A 21,492-nucleotide genomic window follows, 5' to 3' on the forward strand; every position below is an offset into this window, starting at 1 on the left:
ACTAGGGACTGCTATAAATAGGAAGGGACCCAACAATGCTATTTTTAGAACTTTCTATTTTTAGCAGTTTCACATCTCACTCAATGTGGCTAATGACCTCACTGGCCAAACTGCTATTTTTAGACATGCTATTTTTAGCAAGTCTATTTTTAGCACATTCTAAATTTAACATTTCTTGTTGCACACTTTCAACATTTTCAATAAATTCTGATTTCAAAGGTAATTTCATGTTTCTATATGTAATAAGTACTTCATAGTTGCAGTTTCAAAGTTCCAAAAAGAAGGTACATTGTTCAAAAGAAGATACAAAGTCCAGGTTACAAATGTCCAAGGCTGTCAGGTTCAAAAGAATGAAAGCCATGTTTAAAAAAGACATGTGGGGCCCATTATCACTCAAAAGAGTATTATGCTATGTCTATAAAAGCCCAAAGAGATTCATACACATTCCATTTACATTCTTATCTTACCTTGTCATCGAGATAATTCCTCCTTAGGTGAGAAAACACGGGTTTTTTCAACCAAATTTGAAAATTTTGCTTGGCGCTGCACTTACAGACAAGGCGTTGCATTTATGGAGGTGGTGTTGCACATCGATGAACTACGTTGCATACGAGACAGGGTCTCCCAGAATTGCAAAAAATCACTCAAATTCGAGTTTTCAAGCCTCTAAATACAGTTTTTTAATCCTCTAAGCTTCATTATAGGTAAGTACAATCCTTTGCATCCCCTCTTCCTTTGGCAAAAAAGCAAAATGATTGTGAGTTTAGTCCTCTAGGGTTTTCTATGAGTTTCATGTTTTGAGCTTGAAAATGATCAATTGGAGCTTTGAAACCCTAAAATCACTATTTGTATACCTCTATTTGCATGCAACTCATCATCTCCATTCACCAACAAACCATTTCCCTTCATTCCACTTCACCTCCCTACAAACCCTAGCCCTAATCTATCAAATTGGGCAATTTCCCTAGCTAGGACTATGTTTAAATTTCCTAGCTCATCTCCCTCATTCATTTCCCTTCATTTAACTTCCTAAGGATTCTTAAAACCCCTGTCCATCTCCCAAAATTTCCCTACTCCCATCTCCCTTCCCTAACTCCCTCATTTCACCACTTCAATCACTTTTCACTGTTTTTTCCCCTTTCCTATCATCTGGGGTTTAAAAGAGACTTTTCACCATCAAGGAAAAGAAAACATCACAAAGGGGGGAATATTCTGAGGTATGAGCCCACAAATTACAATGAGATAAATTCTTCACCAATCATAAGACAATGCTTTGAAGATGTCAACTGCCTAGGGTTTTGTCAAAGAGTGGGAGAGGTAAGTTTTCATGAGCAGCTCACTGATTTGATTGCCACCAATCTGAAAGGAGAAAAAGCCACCATTGCAGGGATTGATTTCACATTCTCATTTGATGCCATCTCTCTTGCCACAGGGATACCAAATCATGGGGAGTATTGGTTCAAAGGCATGAGCCTATATCTTGAGCAATACAAACCCTTCTTGAAATCACCCTACAAAGAGGCTCATTCACGCATCATTCCATTCAGATACTTGTTTGAAAAGTATGCACCACTGATGAAGGTTGCAATGAAGTTTTTCACTTGTGAGGGGAGATTTTCCAAGTTGTATCAATATCACATTAGGCTACTCATGCACTTCACAACTATGAAACCTCTTAACTTGTGTAACTACTTGTGTAACTACTTGTGTAGAGGTGTCATCAAAATGTCTAAAAAGGTGAAAATGAAAAACAAAGAGCATTACCCTAGCCTTCCCCACTACACTTTGATAAAGGTTGTAGTCCTCCATCAGTGGGCAGAAAAGAACATAGCATGTGATACCTTTACTGAAGCAACCTTGCAGAGGCATGAGACTACTTCACCAAGCCAGCACCAAGACACATCAGCACAACCTATGGAGGTAGGGTCATCAAACAAATCAGAGGAGGTTCCCAAGGCACCTAGACCTGAGGTGACCAAAACATACCAGAGAGGAAAAAGACTTGTGTTTTCTCCTCAAGTTGAGGAAAGGGCCAAGCTTTCTACATCAGCACAACAGGGATCACATTTGCAGGATGAGGAGCTAATTGAGCATGATTTTGACCTAGTTGACTTGGAGGCAGCAGATGAGCATTCAACCTTGCAACAAGATATCAAAGAGAAGGATTCCCAGATCATGGAGCTCTAGGACAATTTGGCAAGGGCCAAATTTATCATTTCTTTCCTTGAGCAAGAAAATAGTCAACTCAAGGTCAAACAACTAATGATGGAAAAAGAGAAATTTAGGATGTTGAGGCAAGAGGTCAAAGGTAAAGCAGTGCTAGAGCATGATAAGCATGATGAACAAGAGAAGCAGGTTGGAAGGAAGAGGCCTAGGACAATGGGTCTCAAAAAGGCATTGCAGAAAGAAAGAGACCAAAACCTACTAGTAAAGGATTTGAGCAGTGAAGACAAAATTGCTATGGAAATCAATGAAGACAGGGAATATTGGCTAGACAAAGTCAATGGCCATCTAGAGAAGCTTCTTGACAAGGCTAACAGGGATAACTAGATGTTGAGGCACATGGCCCACCACTACCAAACCAAAAACAAGATTTGCAACATCAAGGTCAAACAAATGCAAAACAAGTTAAAGGAAACCCTAAAAGGAAAAGATGAGAAGGATAGCTTGAATATGCTTGTTGAGGTATCCATGATAGCATAGTACACCTCATTTGGCACTTCTGGACCAATTTTGGGAGTTTTTTGAGCATTTTTGGTTTTTGGCGAAATTTGGTACAAATTCAGGAAAATGTAGTATGCTTTTTCCTCAGAGCTCTAAATTACAAATGGTTTGCATTTTTGCAAAGCTGGTGGACTCCTCTAAAAACCCATTTCCTCATATTTTTCAAACATGGCTCAAATTTTGAGAAAATGAGAAAAAGGGGTCAAAAATCAACATTCTGTCCCTCTTTTTGATAGGCACTGTGTTTCTAGTGACACCCTGGGAGAATGAGTTTTTGGAGGCTTTCCCATGGATCATTTTCAAAACGTCAAGATGTTCTGGAAACTAGACAGACATGGCTAGCTTACCGTTCTTTCATATTTCAATTTTGACTTTAGGAAGGCACCTAAAAATGGCCTCAAACTTGGCATTGCGCTTCTGCAATTTCTGAGATTTTAATTTCTCAGGGTTTCTAGTTCGATTTGGGTAAAGGGTCAAATTGGTGAAGTAAATTAATGATAGAGTGAAAGGAAATTTAAATATGATGTAGTAATGTATGGATAGTCTTTGTTTTGATAAAAATTAAGCTTCATTTATGAGGGAAGTTGCAGTCAAAACTAATTGTAGAATATGTTTCAACCTCCCTAGACATTAGGGTTTGGTTAAAACCACTCATGTAACCACTCCGAGAATCATGGATTCAAACCCTGAGCGTAAGGAGAAGCCGTTTTTGGTATTTATGTATCATTTTCTCAGTCAATGGATTGGTTGTACATCTGAGGAGAGAACCATTGTAACCTGAATTTGATATTTTTTGAAATCAAAGGACACAATTTCCAGCTATTATCTAGGAATTCTTGTGCAGTAAGTTTGTGGTGTTGTTTTTCCTCTGTTATTACTTTATATGAATGATATTTATCTTCCCTTTCCATCATCATCTCTTCAATATTTTTCCTTACAGTTTATAAATAGAATTCTTTTCACTAAGCTCTGTTTTGATGGAAAATGATTATATGTTATTTTCACTTCTGCTTAATGAATTCATTTCATATGCTCATTAAGACCTTTATGTTTCTTCCGAACACCATACTACATCAAAAAAACCTAAAATCCATCATAGAATTATTGCTACCTTGCTGCTTCATATCTTTGTTTCTGTAACACTTTGACCCTCTCACCTAGCTACCTTGTTTTTCTCCCTTATCCAGCATCAAAACCCTAAATTTCCCAAAACTCACATGAGCTTAGCTATCTAGCCTAAAATCCTTTATCTTCCAGTCATCTCTTGGCTGTGATTCCATAGAGAGATCCCTCTCTGGTTTCGTAGGGATAGCTACCAAACTGAAAGCTTGGCCTGTGGTTACCTCCATCGATCTCCTCATCGGCCTAGGACATTGTGGGGGATAACACCCACATCATTTTATTTCCAGTTGTACAAGATAATATTGAATAAAATTATGAGCACTTCCATCTAAATTGAACGTACATAAAATAACAAACAAGATTGATGCTTTTAAAAGTTATATCCATCTTTAAATATAAGATATGACAAGGATGGATCATAATTTTAAAGGCTATATCCATCACCAACTATAAGATAAGAGTTAATGAGATGAGAAACATGTAAACATCATATTAATTATAAATCATGCATATTGTATCTTATTGTGCATATGTTAATTGTATAACTTTAATCTCGGAGCCCGAGGGATAGCTCAAATGGTCGAGTTCCCGTTGATAGTCCTCCGGATTTGGGAGGTCATGGGGTCAAATCTCCTCGACGCCCTCGGGGTTAGGCCGGATGTGGCCGACCGGCAGTTCCCTTCGGGTGGAGCTGCCCTGATTGTCTACGTGGACGTAGCGGCCCACCTCTGGTGGCCCGTGAACCACACGGTAAAAAAAAAAAAAAAAAAAAAAAAAAAAAACTTTAATCTCGGTAATTTTTTACATTTAAATTGTCAAATATGTAGAAGTTACATTACACTAGCTTAAATCCACACACAAATAAAATATCAGAAACTTCAATGCTATTTTTGGTGGAGTATTAAGTTATTAACTGAAGATAAAATAAAATAAAAATAAAAAAAAATGTTAGTCTCTTAATTGGCTGAAAAAAGGATATTTAAAATGTTATATAGAAGTTAAATTTCACATAGTTATATCTACCCTGACGTAACTATAATATTTCAACTCCATTATTTTATATAGAAGTTACATTTTATGTAATTATAGAAGTTAAATTTACGTGTTTTAGATAGAAGTTACATTCTACATGGCTATATCTACCTTGACATAACTATAATATTCCAACTCCATTTTTTTCACACTTTTCAACATTTTAAAGATTTGTCTATTTTATTGTGATTATGCAATTAAATAGTTGATATTGTTTAAGACATCTCCTATTTGCAACATTTTGAATTCTTAGTTGGGTCTTGGGTAGGTTTTTGTTACTACCATATATCATGTTTTAAGTAGCTGGTGTTTTATAATTCACCCAAGAGACTTTAGGAGCAACCTTGAATTGCATGCTTGTTTCCATTATACATCTAATATTTGCAACCTTTTCCATGTGAAGAACCCAATAGCCCATGTTGAACATGAAGCAAGTACCTCAAAAATTGGGGAATATCAGTTATTCTATTTCCATAGGGGGCTAGATCCAGAGAAGGCAGCGACAACTATCGCCATTTATCGAGTCGTATTTAATGAAATCCCACTAGAATTTTCTACTAAAGTAAATCAATTGATGAATTTGAAGCTTGAAGGTAGTGTTGAATAGGTGTTGCAAGGTATCTCTATAACATTACGTATCTACATGATTCTAATTCCATGAGATGGTGTCTCAATAACACTATTGTCCAGTGACGAGTGCTAGACGTAGATATATTTCTCATGTCCTATAGGTAAATCGTATCATTATATTTCTATGAAATCTCGGAATGTGTTCAAAGTTTTTCTCAGATAAGGAAATGTATGTACTCTTGAATTTATCTATGTTGTAATAAGCACAAGAATAAATTTGTCATTGCAAATAATTGGGATCTACCATGTAAGTTTACTTTACTACATGAAACTCTTGATTTGTTAGATCCCAACTAGTTAGGGCTGAATTTATTTTTGTTGTAATGAGATTAAGAATAAAGTTGTCATTTTAATCACTGAAATATACCATGTAAGATTTATTCACTACATGAAATTGTTTATTTTTTAGAGCCCAGCTTATTAGGATTATGAAGATTCTTCTGTCATGACAATATTTATGAATGCTCTATTCTTGCTCAAAGAATTACATATTACAGAAATGTGGAAAATAAATGAGATGTGACTAAATGGTTTCTGTTTTAAAATGTGTGGAGGGAGTAGTTGTAGCGGCTACAACCACCCTCCAAAATTTTTCCTTAGCCTGTTTTGGAGCCTCCCTACCAACCTTCACAACAGCTTGCCTTGCTTCGTAATGTCCTCAAGCTTCAGTGTCTTTCTTGCTCAAAGGCAGCCTGTCGATCACAGTGTGATTTTTTCCCTTCACAAGCTACTCACCCGGACTTGGTCAAGCTGCAGGCTAAGCAGCTTCCCCTTGAAAATTGTGCATTTCTGGAGGGCAACCAGCCTTCCCTCCGCAATCCTCTATGAGAGCCTGTTGGGCTCCAAGATTGCGCAATCTTGCCAGCCAACCCTCCCAGCAGGATTTGCGCAAATTTTCCGAGCAGCAGGCTGTTCAGCCTAGGATTTGCACAAATCTAGGTAACAGTCAATTTCTCTGCCCAGAAATTGTGTAAATCTCCTGGGCAGCCAACCCAACTCCCAGCCAAAAATGCACATTTTTCTCCAGCAATAAAGTAGTCTCTTGCATGTGCAGGTGAGTTGATCGATTCCCTCTAGGACTGAGCAAAAAAGACTTGCATGCATGGGTTGTTTCTCCCAAGGCAGCATGTAAATGCATCCCTTGTACCAACGATCTATGTTTAGCAGTTGGAGGTTACATGCAAGGAGCAATTCTGAAACCTTCCACCAAGTGTCGCTTCCCCTAGATTTGTCGCATGTGTGTCACAACCTCGATGTTATCAAAACTCATCAACCAGATGCTGCAGAGCTCATTTCTCACATCAACCTTGTAGCTCTGACATCCCACAACACATCTAGGAGCAGTCAGCACTTTCAACTCAGTTGTTTTGGGGTAACCCCACTTCCCATGCCTTGTGCTGCATTTCTATCGCTTTTCTTGTTTTCGCTTGTGGGAGTATTGTTTTCTTGATTTCTTTGAGCGCTTGTTGTCGTTTACATATATACTAGCTTGTCCTAGCTCTATTTCAGTTTTCATTGCTATCTCACTGTTATCACATGCATGAAACTGTTTTGCACGAACGTTCACCTAACCGACGAACTGCCTCACCCACATGCATGATGATTTGTTTGTTGAATCTTTCATTCATGTTTTGCATGCAATGTCAATCACTTCTGTTATCACTTAGTTTCTCCATGCATTCACTGACTTACTTGCTTTCAGTCGCTTTTCGGTGAGTCGAGCCAACCTTGGCCGAGGTTCTGCCTTCACCAAGGCTACATTGCACAATCTGGGAAAGGAAGGCTCACCTTCCTCTCCAGATTTGCACATTCCTACCCGGCACTAGCCTCCAGGACTATTTTGCACATTTTTAAAGGATAGTGGCTGCTTGGCCCAAGAAATTGCGTAGATCTATCCCTAGGCCAACAGTCCTTCCTAGCTGGAATTGCGCATGGCGCAATCCCAACAGTGAGCAGCCAAACTGGACTCTGCATTGCATAGTTCTAGCAGTTTGTAGGTTTTAACCCCGTACAGAAATTACCTGCATACAAATTCTAAAATACAGAAAATAAACAATGCGAGAGCATAACACATAAAACACATATACACAGATATTTTCCCTTGGATCCCAAAACCGGGACTACTAGCTTGATTTTTCATTATATTCTTTTCAATGTTACAATACATATTTATACATGCCGAAGCATCCAATACCATGGGCCGAAAACCATCGCGTCCAAAACCATGGACTGAAAACCATAGGTAGGTTCGCCCAACCTAATATAGGGTCCAAAAAAAAATTTCCTCGGGCGCTGCCCCGGACCCCAAAGAGGGGGGCTACCCACCACCCTCAAACCCCCCCGGCAGGGGGGGCTGCTACCCCCGTTGCGCAATCAGCACAACAAAGGGGGGGCTCCGCCCCCCCTCTAACCCCCTGGTTCACTACGTAGGTTAGTCGTGGAAAGAATATAACACAACCCAACATTCTCCCTCTTGTTGTTTTCTTTCCACAAGAGAGTTTAGTCATTTTTCCAACCCTGAAACACCCATTGTTTCTCTACACCAGGAGAACTTCTCAGAGCTCACAGATTTTGTTAATGCATCTACAGTATTCTTCAAAGTGTCCACCTTTACCAGCAACACCTTTTTGTGTTCTATCATATCCCTCATAGAGTGATACTGAACATCAATGTGCTTTGTCTTTGAATGATAAACAGGGTTCTTTGCCAAAAAAATTGCACTTTGGCTGTCACAGTCTATCCTTATAGCTCCTTGTACTAACCCCATACTTGAACACAATCTCTACAACAAAACTGCTTCCTTGCTTGCATGAGTGGCTATCATGTATTCTGCCTCTGTAGTTGATAGTGCCCCTACAGATTGTTTCTTACTCATCCAATTGACTGCACCTCCAAATAGGTTAAACACATACCCACTTGTAGATCTTCTCTAATCCAAATCTTTAGCCCAGTCTGCATCAACAAAGCCACGAATATCCAAAACTCTATCCAATCATGGTCTTCCTTGGTAGCACAAACCGTAATCACTAGTGCCACGCAAATACCTGAAAACCCGCTTCACTGTTGTCCAATGCTCCTTCCCTGGTTTTGACATAAACCTGATCAATACTCCCACTGCATGTGCAATGTCTGGTCTAATACAAACCATTGCATACATCAGGCTACCGACTGCACTTGCATATGGAACACAGGACATATCATCTTCCTCTTCTTGTGTCTTGGGACACTGTTCAGCAGATGACTTTACACCTACAGGAATAGGAACCTTCACCAGTTTACTATCCTGCATATTAAACCTCTGCAGTATTGTCTCGACATACTTCCTTTGGTTTAGCTAGAGCTTCCTCTTTGCCCGATCTCTTTTAATTTTCATGCCCAAAATATAGTTTGCAGCACCAAGATCTTTCATGTCGAATTTGGAGGACAATTGGGTCTTCAAATCCTGGATAATTTCTTTGTGATTTCCAACCAGCAACATATCACCCACATACAAGACCAGATAAATAACATGATCACCAATTAATTTAAAATACACACAGTGATCTGCTTTGCTTCTGGTGAAGCCAAGTCCCCGTATAAATGTATCAAATTTCTGATACCACATCCTTGGTGACTGTTTTAACCCATACAGAGACTTCTTTAACTTGCATACCAATTCTTTCTTACCCTTCACCGCAAAGCCTTCAGGTTGCTTCATGTAGATCTCCTCTTCCAAATCCCCGTGAAGAAATGTTGTCTTCACATCCATCTGTTCTACCTCAAAATCAAAAGCAGTAGCAACAGATAAAAGTAACCTAATAGAAGTTACCTTGGCAACAGGAGAAAAAATATCACCAAAATCAATTCCCGACACCTGGGAATAACCTTTTGCTACCAACCAAGCTTTGTATTTCTCCACCTTTCCTTCTGCATTTGTCTTCTTCTTGAACACCCATTTGCTGCCAATGGGTTTCCTTTCAACGGGCAACTCCGCCAGATTCCAAGCCTCATTTTTGTGCAAAGATGTTATTTCATCAACCATGGCCTCTTTCCAGAGTTTCCCATCCTCTAAATCTGTTGCTTCCTTCACAGATTTGGGATCATCATCAGTAATAGATAAAGAAAAATTTAAACAGAAAGTAGATGGACTATACCTTTCTGGCTGCCTTCTTTCTCAAACTAATCTTCTTACACCCGAAGTTTGTGGCTCTTCATCTTCTGATTTCTCCTCTGTTGTAGAGTCTGATTCTTCCTCCTTTAGCTCAAACTTTATCTTCTCAGGTTCCTTTTGTTGGACTTCATATTTAATAACATCTTTCACCTCTCTGAACACCACATCTCGGCTGTACACAACCTTCCTTGTTGCTGGGTTCCAAAGCTTATAACCCTTTAAACCATCCTTATACCCAATAAAGATGCACTTTTCAGATTTACTATCCAACTTGGTTCATTTCTCCTTTGGAACATGTACATATGCATCACATCCAAATACCCGTAGATGTGAAAGAGAGGGTTTATTACCAGTCCATACCTCTTGTGGAGTTTTATCCTCCAACGCTGATGAAGGTGATTTTTTGACCATGTAACGTGTTATCTCCACCGCCCCTGCCCAGAATTATTGTCCTAACCCAGCACTACTGAGCATCCTTCTTGCCCTTTCCATCAAAGTCTTGTTCATTCTTTCTGCAACTCCATTTTGCTGAGGTGTATATGGAGTATTTTTCTGTCATGTTATACCACACTTCTTACAAAATTCTTCAAATTCCTTACTGCAAAACTCTCCACTGTTATCTGTCCTCAGCACCTTTATCTTCTTCTCTATCTGGTTTTCCACCAGAGCCTTAAATTCTTTAAACCTGTCAAAGACTTCAGATTTCTTCTTAAGGAAATATATCCATGTATTCCTTGAGAAGTCATCTATAAATGATACATAGTACACAGACTTACCCAGTGATGGAACCTTCACAGTTCCAAACACATCACTGTGTACAAGCTCTAATATCTGTTTCACCCTCTTACCACCAGAGGGGAAACTCACCCGATTCTGCTTCCCATATACACAATTTTCACAGAAATCAAAGTCCAGAGAGCTAGTACTCATTACTTCTACCATACCTTTATCATGAAGCATTTGAAGGCCCTTCTCTCTAATATGTCCAAGCCTTTGATGCCACAGCATGGTATTCTCTCCAAAGACCACTAGATTTTTTGCTCCACTTTCAAGAACCACAGAACTGTTGCACCCATCAACAATAGTGCTACCTTGCAGCTTGTATAGAGTTCCAGTCCGAACTCCCCGCATCAATACCAGTGCTTCCCGAACCATCTTGCAAGTATCCTTCTCGAACACTATTTTTACACCCGCATCATCCAACTTGCTTTCAAAAATCAGATTCCTGGCCAATGCAGGAATATGCAGAACACCTGGAAGTGTTCTAACCCTTCCACCTTGCAACTTCAACTTTACTTTTCCGCGACCAATGATTCTAGCCTTCCTGTCATCCCCCAAGAAGACATCACCACCATCGTATTTCTCATACTCGCAGAACCACTCTCTATGGGGTGTGAAGTGAAACGATGCACCTGAGTCAATCAACCATGCCTCATGATCTACATGTGTACTTGAAGAAGCCAAGTACACATCCCCACCTTCCTCTGAGGTGGTTTTCGCCTCTACAGAAGGAGCATCATCAGATCCCTTTCCTTTATTAGGAGTTTTATATTTACAATCCCTTTTGAAGTGCCCTTCCTTTCTGCATTTCCAGCACACCACCTTTACAGGTTTTCCTGGAGATTTAGATCTCCCTCTAGATTTAGATCTCCCACTCGATGACTTATTTTTGTTTTTGTTCTGGGACCGTCCTCGTATAGACAAGGCATCACCATTCTGGCTCTCCATATTTTTCCATTTCATCTCCTTCGTCGGCAAGGATGAGACTATTTCATCAAAATGTAAGGCAGTTGCATTGCTACCTATTGCAATAACCAGACTATCCCACGAATCTGGTAGAGAACACAACAAACTGATGCACTTATCTTCATCTGAAATTTTAATATCAACATATGCTAACTGACTTACCACAGTATTAAATGCGTTCAGATGCTCTGTCACCGAGTCTCCATCTTTCATCCTTAGCTTATACAACTTTTTCCGCAAGAACAGTTTATTCACCAGAGGTTTAGATTGGTACAAAGTCCCTAACTTGTCCCACAAAGTCTTGGTCGTAGCTTCCCCTGATACATTCAACAATACTCAATCTGAGACACACAATCGTATTGTGCTCTTTGTCTTCCGATCCAACTTCTTCCATTCTTCATCGGACACTCTCATTGGTTTAGTACTCGGATCTACCGTGATCCACTGATCTTTATCCACCAACAGATCCTCCATCTTGAGTTTCCACAAGTCAAAACTCTAACCATTAAATTTCTCGATCTCTATCTTTCCATTGCTCGCCATCTTCTTTCACCACCAGAATCGATCTCGCAGATCTCCCACTGAACAGGGTCTACCATAGGCCCGAGCGAAACCCCTCAGCGACAAAGGCGACCCCTTGAAGCCAAAACAGCTTTGATATAGAATTTGGTTTTAACCTCGTACATAAATTACCTGCATACGAATTCTAAAACACAGAAAATAAACAATGTGAGAGCATAACACATAAAACACATATGCACAGAGATTTTCCCCTATATCCCAAAACCGAGACTACCAGCTTGATTTTTCATTATATTCCTTTCAATGTTACAATACATATTTATACATGCTGAAGCATCCAATACCATGGATCGAAAACCATCGCGTCCAAAACCATGGACCGAAAACCATAGGTAGGTTCGCCCAACCTAATATAGGGTTAAAAAAAAAAATCCCGAGGCATTGCCCCGAACCCCATAAAGGGGGGCTACCCGCCCCCCTCAAACCCCCTTGTGACCCCCCCGCTACGCAATTGACGCAACGAAGGGGGGGCTCCGCTCCCCCTCTAACCCCCCAGCTCACTACGTAGGTTAGTCATGGAAAGAATATAACACAACCCAACACAGTCTCCTAGCAGCCCAGACTGTGCCTTGAGCAGTCTTGGCAGTCGATCTCCCAGCCGAAATTGTGCAACCTTCATGATTATTCACCCAGGTATGTTGCAAGTCGGTTCTCATGTTCATTTTGGTTTTTGAATGACAGACTGCTTGTTATGAGTGTTTCCATGTCTCCAGGTATCGTAGGTGTTCATCTGCCTCTCAGTAGTACAGGTACAATGGTTTCCAGGAGAGTAGAGACGAGGACATCGTTCAGAGCACGCCCAGGGATGCAGTCGATCAAGTGTCTATGAGATTGCCTACTCACGAAGACATCAAGTTGTTCATAAACAAAGACATCAAGTGGCAGCATCACAATGAGCAGCATCATGAACAACAGTTGAAGACAACATACCAAATGCAACGAATGCAACAGGAGGGTTGTTGACAACACAGATTCGGAACAAGGTTGCAAGCTCAAGCAGGTCCATTGATGATGAACACAACTTTGGAGACTTCGGCTATGGAGTGATGGTGGGACATGAAGATCGCGCGAAGGCAGAAGATGTAACAAAGAAGGAGTTTCATGTGCTAAAGCAACAACTCATGAAGAACATGAAGCTGCGTAGACAGACGAATGAGTTGCAGCAGGATTAGGAACAACAGTGGGCACAACATGCGCTCAGTGATGAAACTGTGCCCGAACAAGTTAAAGATCCATCCCAATAGCTAACATGGAGCAGTGTGGTTGATCACATGCAAGGGATTCAGCAGCATGCATGTCATTGTGCACACACATGCAATCCAACCCATTCAACACTCTCACCAAGGTGAAGACAAGAAGCAAGTCCAACTGGAGCCGAATGGGTACTTCGGTAAGTTGATGCGCATGACCACCAGCACACACTTAAAGATCAGCACGAACACTATGCATCAGTGTGTTGTCGATTCAGTCGCACCCAAGAAGACCATGTGCATGTTAGCAGACGAGTTGGATGAAGGGGCTGAACCAATGCACCGGTTACAACGAAATCAAGAGTTTGATTCAGCAAGATGTCACCATGAGGTGCATGCACACCATCACAGACGACCAATTTTGGCATCAACTCACCAACTTCACCATCACAAGCATGTCAAAGAGTTGGTCTCACCACAGCGGACAGAGTGTCAGTGATGTCTTGCAGTGCTTTCTTAGGCCATGTTGTCTCATATGAGTACTTGTGCATTGTAATGTTGAGTCATGTCAAGTGTAAGTCAAGTGTCAATAGTTGGATGTAACAGTCATAGAGTAGGTGAAGAGTTATGAGGGTAGTTGAACTGTCACAAAAGGGAATGTCAAGGGTCACCCGACCCTTTGCTATAAATAGTCCCTCATAACTCATCATATAGGCTTTTGGTCAACCAAGCTTCTACTAAGACTACTTTGAAGAAGGCTTGGACAATATTGTAATGCGCCTTGGCTTCTCCACTGCATGGAGCTAGTACATCTTTTTGGAGGAGCAGGCGGATGTGGCTGTAACATTCCACTATTGGGGCTAGCAGGTTTACATGGATGTATTGTATGATTGTGACTTACACTTCTTTATATAATAAGAGACAACGCATTTTCATGCATATGTTGTGATTGTAGTTGGACAGTTCCGGTTGCCTTAATGATATATGTTGTTTAACTTACGTACTTGTGTATGAACTGATTTCTATGCAATTATATGAATCTTGTACTTAACATGTTGCATATGTTATTAATGTTGTCACCGTCTGTGTCGACTGCTCTGTCGGACATCAGACAGACCTTTCTCATGAACCTTGCTATATCAGACGTCACACTCGTCTTGGACTGATCCGTGAGTGTTGTTCGTGTTATCTTACCTTGTATGTTGTGACTATCGCATCCGAATGGATTGCTCCGCCAGAAGTTGTGCATGTCCTTTGTGTGGTGTGTTCTTAGCCGAGTTGGGACTGATCCCTTTCAACCTGGAACTCACCTTCACCTTCCTCTCCCTTCGAAGTGTTGGAATCTCTCGTACACATTCCTTGACTCTTTGCATCAGTCACACCCTTGATATTGACAGAGTTATCTTACTTGCCTCTGTGCGACATCACGGTCAAGGCATTACCTTACGACCCATTGTTGGGACTCCTACACCAAACAGTCTGAGGTCTAATTGGGACTTCTTACCGGGGAGATCCCCTTGACATGTTGGCAGGTCCAACACCATTAACAAGAGTATAAAATCATTTTCAGTTGCATTCAAATATTTTGGAGCACCCACTAAAGTGCTTCATTTTCCTCCTAGTTAATTCCATTTCTACTATCCCAACGCTTCTAGAAGTCATTGTCCAAAGTGATCTCTTAACTATCTTGGAGGGAAATTTATTACTTGATTGGAAGCCACATATTACAATTTGATTAGGAGAAAGGGATGAGAAAGCTTCATATTCTTCAATATATTCCGCAATTTAAAAGAAAATTGAACGATTTCCTTTCTATTTAATTGTTACGACAATCACTCGAGTATTTGTTAGGACCTTGAGACCTTTTTCAATGATTTTTTTTTGAAAGTTATGTTCTCAATTAAATAAATTAAAGAAAAGGTGAAAATGATGCAATGGAAGGATTTTCTGTTTTAGTGCCTAAGAATGCCTTGCTAATGTGAAGGGCTTGGTATTTTCTTGACTCAAGATCAGTCTCAATGACTTCCTAGCATTTCTTTTAATTTCATTTTTGTTGTGTTTATATTGCTATCCTTGAAGTTGGTGATCTACTATGTGTGAAATAGGAAGTATTAACTAATAAGCACTCTCAAAGGTGATATTGATGGATGACTAATTTTAAATGTCCCTACTCACTTTAGTATTACATGATCATGCAAAGAAATTATTAATCAATATTAAAGGGGATATTATTAATGTGTAGTGTTTCTTGGCTTATCATATAATTACTGCATTTTGGCCCCCAATAATATATTTGAGGCTACTTTTTGGTTGTTACTTGTGGAGCTTCCCTTTGGCTCAGAAAAACATCAAGGATAAATGTCCATTGCATTGGCATTGGACATCATTAAAGAGGAATTCACCAAAAGAAGTAGAGGACATGGGAGCAATTGATACAATGAGCGGATAACCGCTAGAGTAACTTTGCATTATCATATTAGATAAACATGCATATTGTATGCCATTTTTTTAAAATTTAGTCGTAAAATCATACTAATTAATTTATGTTGATTAATAATGAACACATAAAATAAATCTAAAGCTACTAAATTTTTAGTTTATATTAATTAATGATGAACATGAATAAAATGAATATTTAACTAAATTAGTTGTTTATATTAATTATGAATGAAATTAAATGAAATGAATAGAAACTACTAAATCAATCGTTTATATAATGAATATAAAAATACCAAAAAAAATGTAAATGACTACTGCAAATGATAATTTTTTTATTAAAATGATGACTAAATTTTGTATATATACGACTATTAGTAGCTAATTTTTAGCACGACTAAAATTTAGTCATATTTCGTTAATCATTAATTGGTTTCAAATGATGACTAAAATTTGCACATATATGACTATTAGTAGCTAATTTACAGTATCTTACAACACGACCAACATTTTGGTCATATTTCTTTGGTCATTAATTGGTTTTATCGAGGATTCATATAGTAATATATTTTGTTGTATATTTGGTCATTAATGACTAAATCAATGAAAAATTTATGACTAAATATACTACTCGATGGTAAAACTGAGGAAATCAATTAATGACTAAGCTAAAAATGACTAAAAATTGGTCCCGTTATAAGATACTGTAAATTAGCTACTATTGGTCACCGACTAAAAAATGGTCGTTTATATGCAAATTTTAGTTGTTTTCTTAGTAACTAGTTAGTCATTTTGTACTAGTGGAAGTAATTTACGGTTCATCAGTACCTGAAGGCCTTTCTTTCTCATGTGACCCAATTGTTGATGCCATAGGCGAGTACCTTCTTCTTCTTTCTCTAACACAATCGTTGCTTCACTGACTTGAGTACTTCCTTTGAACCTGTAAATATTTCCAACTTTTTATGCCTTCGTAACAACTAGGGCGCCTTTTGAGACTTTCAACACTCTATTCTGACCTGTAAACTTACAACCATCCGAGTCCAACACTCCCAAAGAAATGAATTTTCTCTTTTAGGTACATGTCTAACACTAGTTAATGTTCTAATTGTGTTATCATACATTTTAATCCTGATATTTCCCATCCCAACAGTCTGACATGATACATTAATTACCCATAAACACAAAACTAGCATTTACAGCTTCATACGAAGTAAACCAATTTCTGTGTGGACTCATGTGATGAGAAGCACCAGAGTCTAACAACCAACTTTCAAAATTCTAAGAGACATTACATACAAGTAAAGTTTCATGTATCATACATAATTCTTCAGCAAATAAAACTTCATCTATCATACCCGAATCAAATTGATTCTGCTTCTTTCTTTGGATTATCAGACTCTTTCTGTTTCCAACGGTCTTTCTTAAGGTGTCCAATTTTATTGCAGTACCAACATTTGGCCTTACACTTTTTACCCTTTGATTTAGACCTGGAAGAGCCCCTTATTTTCTCCCCTCTTTCTTTTGACCATCCTCTGGCTACCATGGCTTTTGATGCAGAGGTTTCAACATTGGACTTCTTCCTTACTTCTTCAACTAACAAAGCTCCCACAACTGAATCAAATTCCAAGGACTCAATTGTGCTCAAACTGATAGAGGTAATGAAGTGGTCCCATGACTTAGGGAGGGAACACAACAAGGTGATAACTTTGTCTTCTTCCTTAAATTTAACTTCCATATCTGACAATTGGCAAATAAGTGTATTAAAAACATTTAGATGTTCTGCAATTTTTGTACCCTCCTTCATCCGAAGACTGTATAATTGTCTTTTTAGATAAATTTTGTTGGTTAACGATTTGGTCATATATAATGTTTCCAGTTTACCCCACAAACCTGCTTCTGAAGTTTCTTCAACTATATTGAAAAGAAATTCATTTATTAGGAATAACCTAATGGTATGAGAGCTCAGACATCCAAGTCTTCCTAGTCCAAATATGTCATGCCAACAGGTTTCTTCTTCACCCCATCTAATGCTTTCTGCAACCCTTGTTGCACCAACAAATCCCTAACTTTCAGTTTCCATAAAGCAAAGTTATTCTTGCCATGAATTTCTTCACCTCCAACTTTGCATTCGTCATTTTAGCCATTTCTTTCCTACAAATCCTTCCTCCTAGGGTTTCTGTCTTTCAACTAGGGTTTCCTGGTTACTTGAGTTTCCTTTTTTTGTTTTAAAAACTGAACAAAAAACCCTACTCTAATTTCTGTTACTTAAAAGAATTCCAGAATTTTGTTCCTTTCCCAAAAAAATTGTCCTTTTTTCCTTCAATTTAATGAAAATCTAGAAAATTATTTTCTTCAATTTAATGGAAACCTACTACAATTTTCTGGGAAAAAAATTCACTGGTTTTCTGAACTCAAAACAAAGAATTTCGGAAAAGATTTGCTTTCAAAAGAAAGAAATAATTTTGCACAAATACCCAGATTTCCAGTGAGAAACAATACTGGTTTTTCCACAGTGTTTGAGTGGTTCTTCGATAACATTTTCCAGAAACCCTCTTCACGCAACAGCAGTGGTCTCCTCTTCCTTGTTCAACAAAACCAACAAACTACTCCTCGATTTGCACACCGAACTGTTATGCGGCACTGTGTTGGCACTATTACAAAATGGCTAATTAGTTACTAAAACAATGACTAAAATTTGCATATAAACAACCATTTTTAAGTTGGTGACCAGTAGTAGCTAATTTACAGTATCTTATAACGCAACCAACCTTTAGTCGTTTTTAGATTAGTCATTAATTTGTTGTCTCAATTTTATTGTCTAGTAGTATATTTAGTCATAAATTAGGTCATTTATTTATTTGGTCAAATATTGAATCATATTTCTTTGGTCATAAGTATATGAACAACAATATCGTGTAATACTAATTTAATCATCAAGCTTTGTTTATTGCTTAAATGGACATGATACCAAGTATTTTCAATTTCTTAGTTAAAAAAACAAACTAACTAACTAACTAAAGAGAGGATATCATGAAATGAACATTGCAATTATAAAAAAATTATTTACCAATCCATCGATGTCATGTCTTACATTCCTAAAGCATTTGCTTGCCCAAAATAACCATGGGGTGAAAGAATCACAACATTAAAAACATCAATGGACAACTTATACTCAAATCATTTTTAATTTTGTCACTTAAAATTTAATTGAAACAAGATATAGCATTGATCTCAAACAACTTACAAAAAAATCCTTAGTGGTACAAACTCTCCCGGTATCTGTATCAGAGATTAGAATAAGTTTGTATACTCCTTTGAGGACTATCTTCTATATGTTACTTGTCTTTGGTAAACTTCAACACCATATTACACTCTTTAAATGGAAAATGAAATACAGTTTCAACAAACAGACTAAAAAATTAAGAGTGAAATGCATATAGACACTGATACCATTGAACAAACAATATGTTACAAAACACTGACCTAAGTATGATTTAAGAGACTTTTGAAGATTGACATACTTCTTTCCCGCGGACTATTTCAACATGCATTCAAAAGATCGAGTAACAAAGTTACTTCTAGCTCCATCCAGTGAATTAAAATAAACAAATGTTATCTTTAGCCTCTTGCTCTTGGTAGTGTTGTTTTTACATTTCCCTTATTTCTAATTGTGTTGTCCCATCATCCAACCTACACAAGAAAAACAAATATATTCAGTTGTTGACTATAGTGGAAATCAAATGTAAAACCCACTCAACTCGATCTGTACATGACATAGACATAATGAACTAGTACAATAGAAGCATGATAACTCAAAAACAAGAGATGATAAAAAAGAATAATGGAATATTGTTTCCTGCCACAAAATTTCTTTGGCCACAATAGTCGAAACGATGCCATGTATCAACATATCCTCCTCATTGGTACATGCATTTCCTTATTCCATGAAATCCTACATATTTTCTCCCCTCTTACTGGTCATGGCCCTCAATCCCATATCTCAAGGGCAATGAGAATCGAGCTTCTGCAGGAATGCATACAGGTTCATATTCATGGTCAAACATGTGAGCATGGCAATGAAATTGGGATTTCTCATTCTTAGCTAGCATTGTTTGCTTGGAGATTTCAGAAATTGATTTGTTTCAGGGATCTTTAGCAATGACATTGGAATTTCTCATTCTTGGCTAACATTGTTTGCCTGGAACAATGTTCTTGGTACTTGGGATTTCTCGTACTCATTCTTAGTACATGTTTCTTGCATTTGTCATCATAGAAAACTTGATGTCATAAAGTCAAATAGAGATCAAAATTTGACCATAACTCTTATAGTCAAATATTAAGGTTCATCATACATAATGCATTTTAAGGAATTTCTCACCATATCCCACATTTAAATACATATATTACCATGTTTCAATGGTAAATTTCCAATTTAAGATCCTAATATCATCAACTATAATCAATATGACTAGCCTCACATCTTCCATCACAAAAATAATTCTCCTAATATAATGACTCAATTTTAAAATTAAAATCATAACCTTCAAAGTTGTCAATTACAACCATCACTCATTAGCCTCAAATGAGAGCATGTATATTATGGCTTTAAATGACAACTATAATCTAATTAAAAGATACAATTTATGAAGCATGCATAAAAATTTGAAGATGTAACCCATTTATGGCTCACTACAACACAAAAGGAATGTCTTCCTTAACAAGTGTGCCACAATTAATATTTGTCTTCTCTCCATAGCGCAATCTTAGAGCTTGCCTTTGAATTGGTTGTCCTGCTTCCTTCATCATCCCTCTAGGGCTTGGAATTTGCAGGTATCTCTTTCAACTGCCTGGTTTTGGTATGTGGGGTTTGGTACCCAAGGAACTTTTATATCTGGTTTTAATAGTATTCTTTCCCATGGATATCTTTTTGTTCGTTTGTTTTAGTACTCAGAAGCTTATCACTTCTTGTTTGGAAACATTGTTGCAAATGCCTGGTTAATGTTTTATAAAACAATGTTACATGATGGTTAAGGTAGTTTTTTTTGGATATGAAGCTTTGATGTTGATCACATATATCTTTGGTTATAGGTTTTTGTTGCACTCCCAGATGAGTTCTTTTTTATCACGATGTACTCAATTTAAAATCTTTTATTAATGGAATTTTTGTACCGACTTACAAAATAAAACAACTAGGAGTTAATAAATTAACACCCACCCTTAAGGATTACTTCTTTCAATTTTACAAAGTGAGGTATTCATTAAGATCTAGTCTTTTGCAACACATTCTCCCCTAGCCACTAAGAAAGACATGCTACCCCAGATATTAAAGACACTCCTCATCAACAAAGTATATATTTTCATCCACTTGTAGAAATTCATATAAATGAACAACCATCCACTAGAATACATGGGTGCCCAACCCCTGCAACCATTAGTCTAATATGAAACAGTTCAGATACATCGGTCATTCAACTTCTTGATGAAATTTGCTGAGTTGTGCAACCAATTTCATCGAGAATCCAAAAACTTAACAATGCAACAAATGAATCCACTCTTGGTTGACACCTAACCCTTGAGTCTTACCTCATTCTAACACAGAAAAAATTGCATACAAGTCTTTGGTACAATAACATCACAGTGAGTCCACAACCAACTTATAATACACTCATGTAGTGTTCAACTAACACATCACATGCTCCTCCAAGTGTTTAAAAACTCCTTATATGGGTGAACAAACTCCCTCTTTAGGGAAATATAATAGATGGTCATTTCATGGACGCAACTAAACTATGCCATATGGATGTGCATCAACTACCCTCATGCTCAAATAAGATTTAATGGCTAGTTCAATTTATGTGCTCCAACACAACGATTCAAAGA

The 21,492-nt window shown here is 38.0% G+C and overlaps 1 protein-coding gene across 4 annotated transcripts in view; it reads left to right on the forward strand.

The window, feature by feature from the left end:
- Positions 1-21,492, forward strand: part of LOC149239726 (uncharacterized) — a 408,199-nt gene that overhangs the window by 182,429 nt on the left and 204,278 nt on the right. The gene's annotated exons all lie outside the window — the stretch shown is intronic.

Source organism: Pinus tabuliformis, chromosome 8 (assembly GCF_031772625.1).
Source record: "Pinus tabuliformis cultivar Carrire ecotype Pingquan chromosome 8, CPIR1, whole genome shotgun sequence".
NCBI lineage: Eukaryota > Viridiplantae > Streptophyta > Pinopsida > Pinales > Pinaceae > Pinus > Pinus tabuliformis.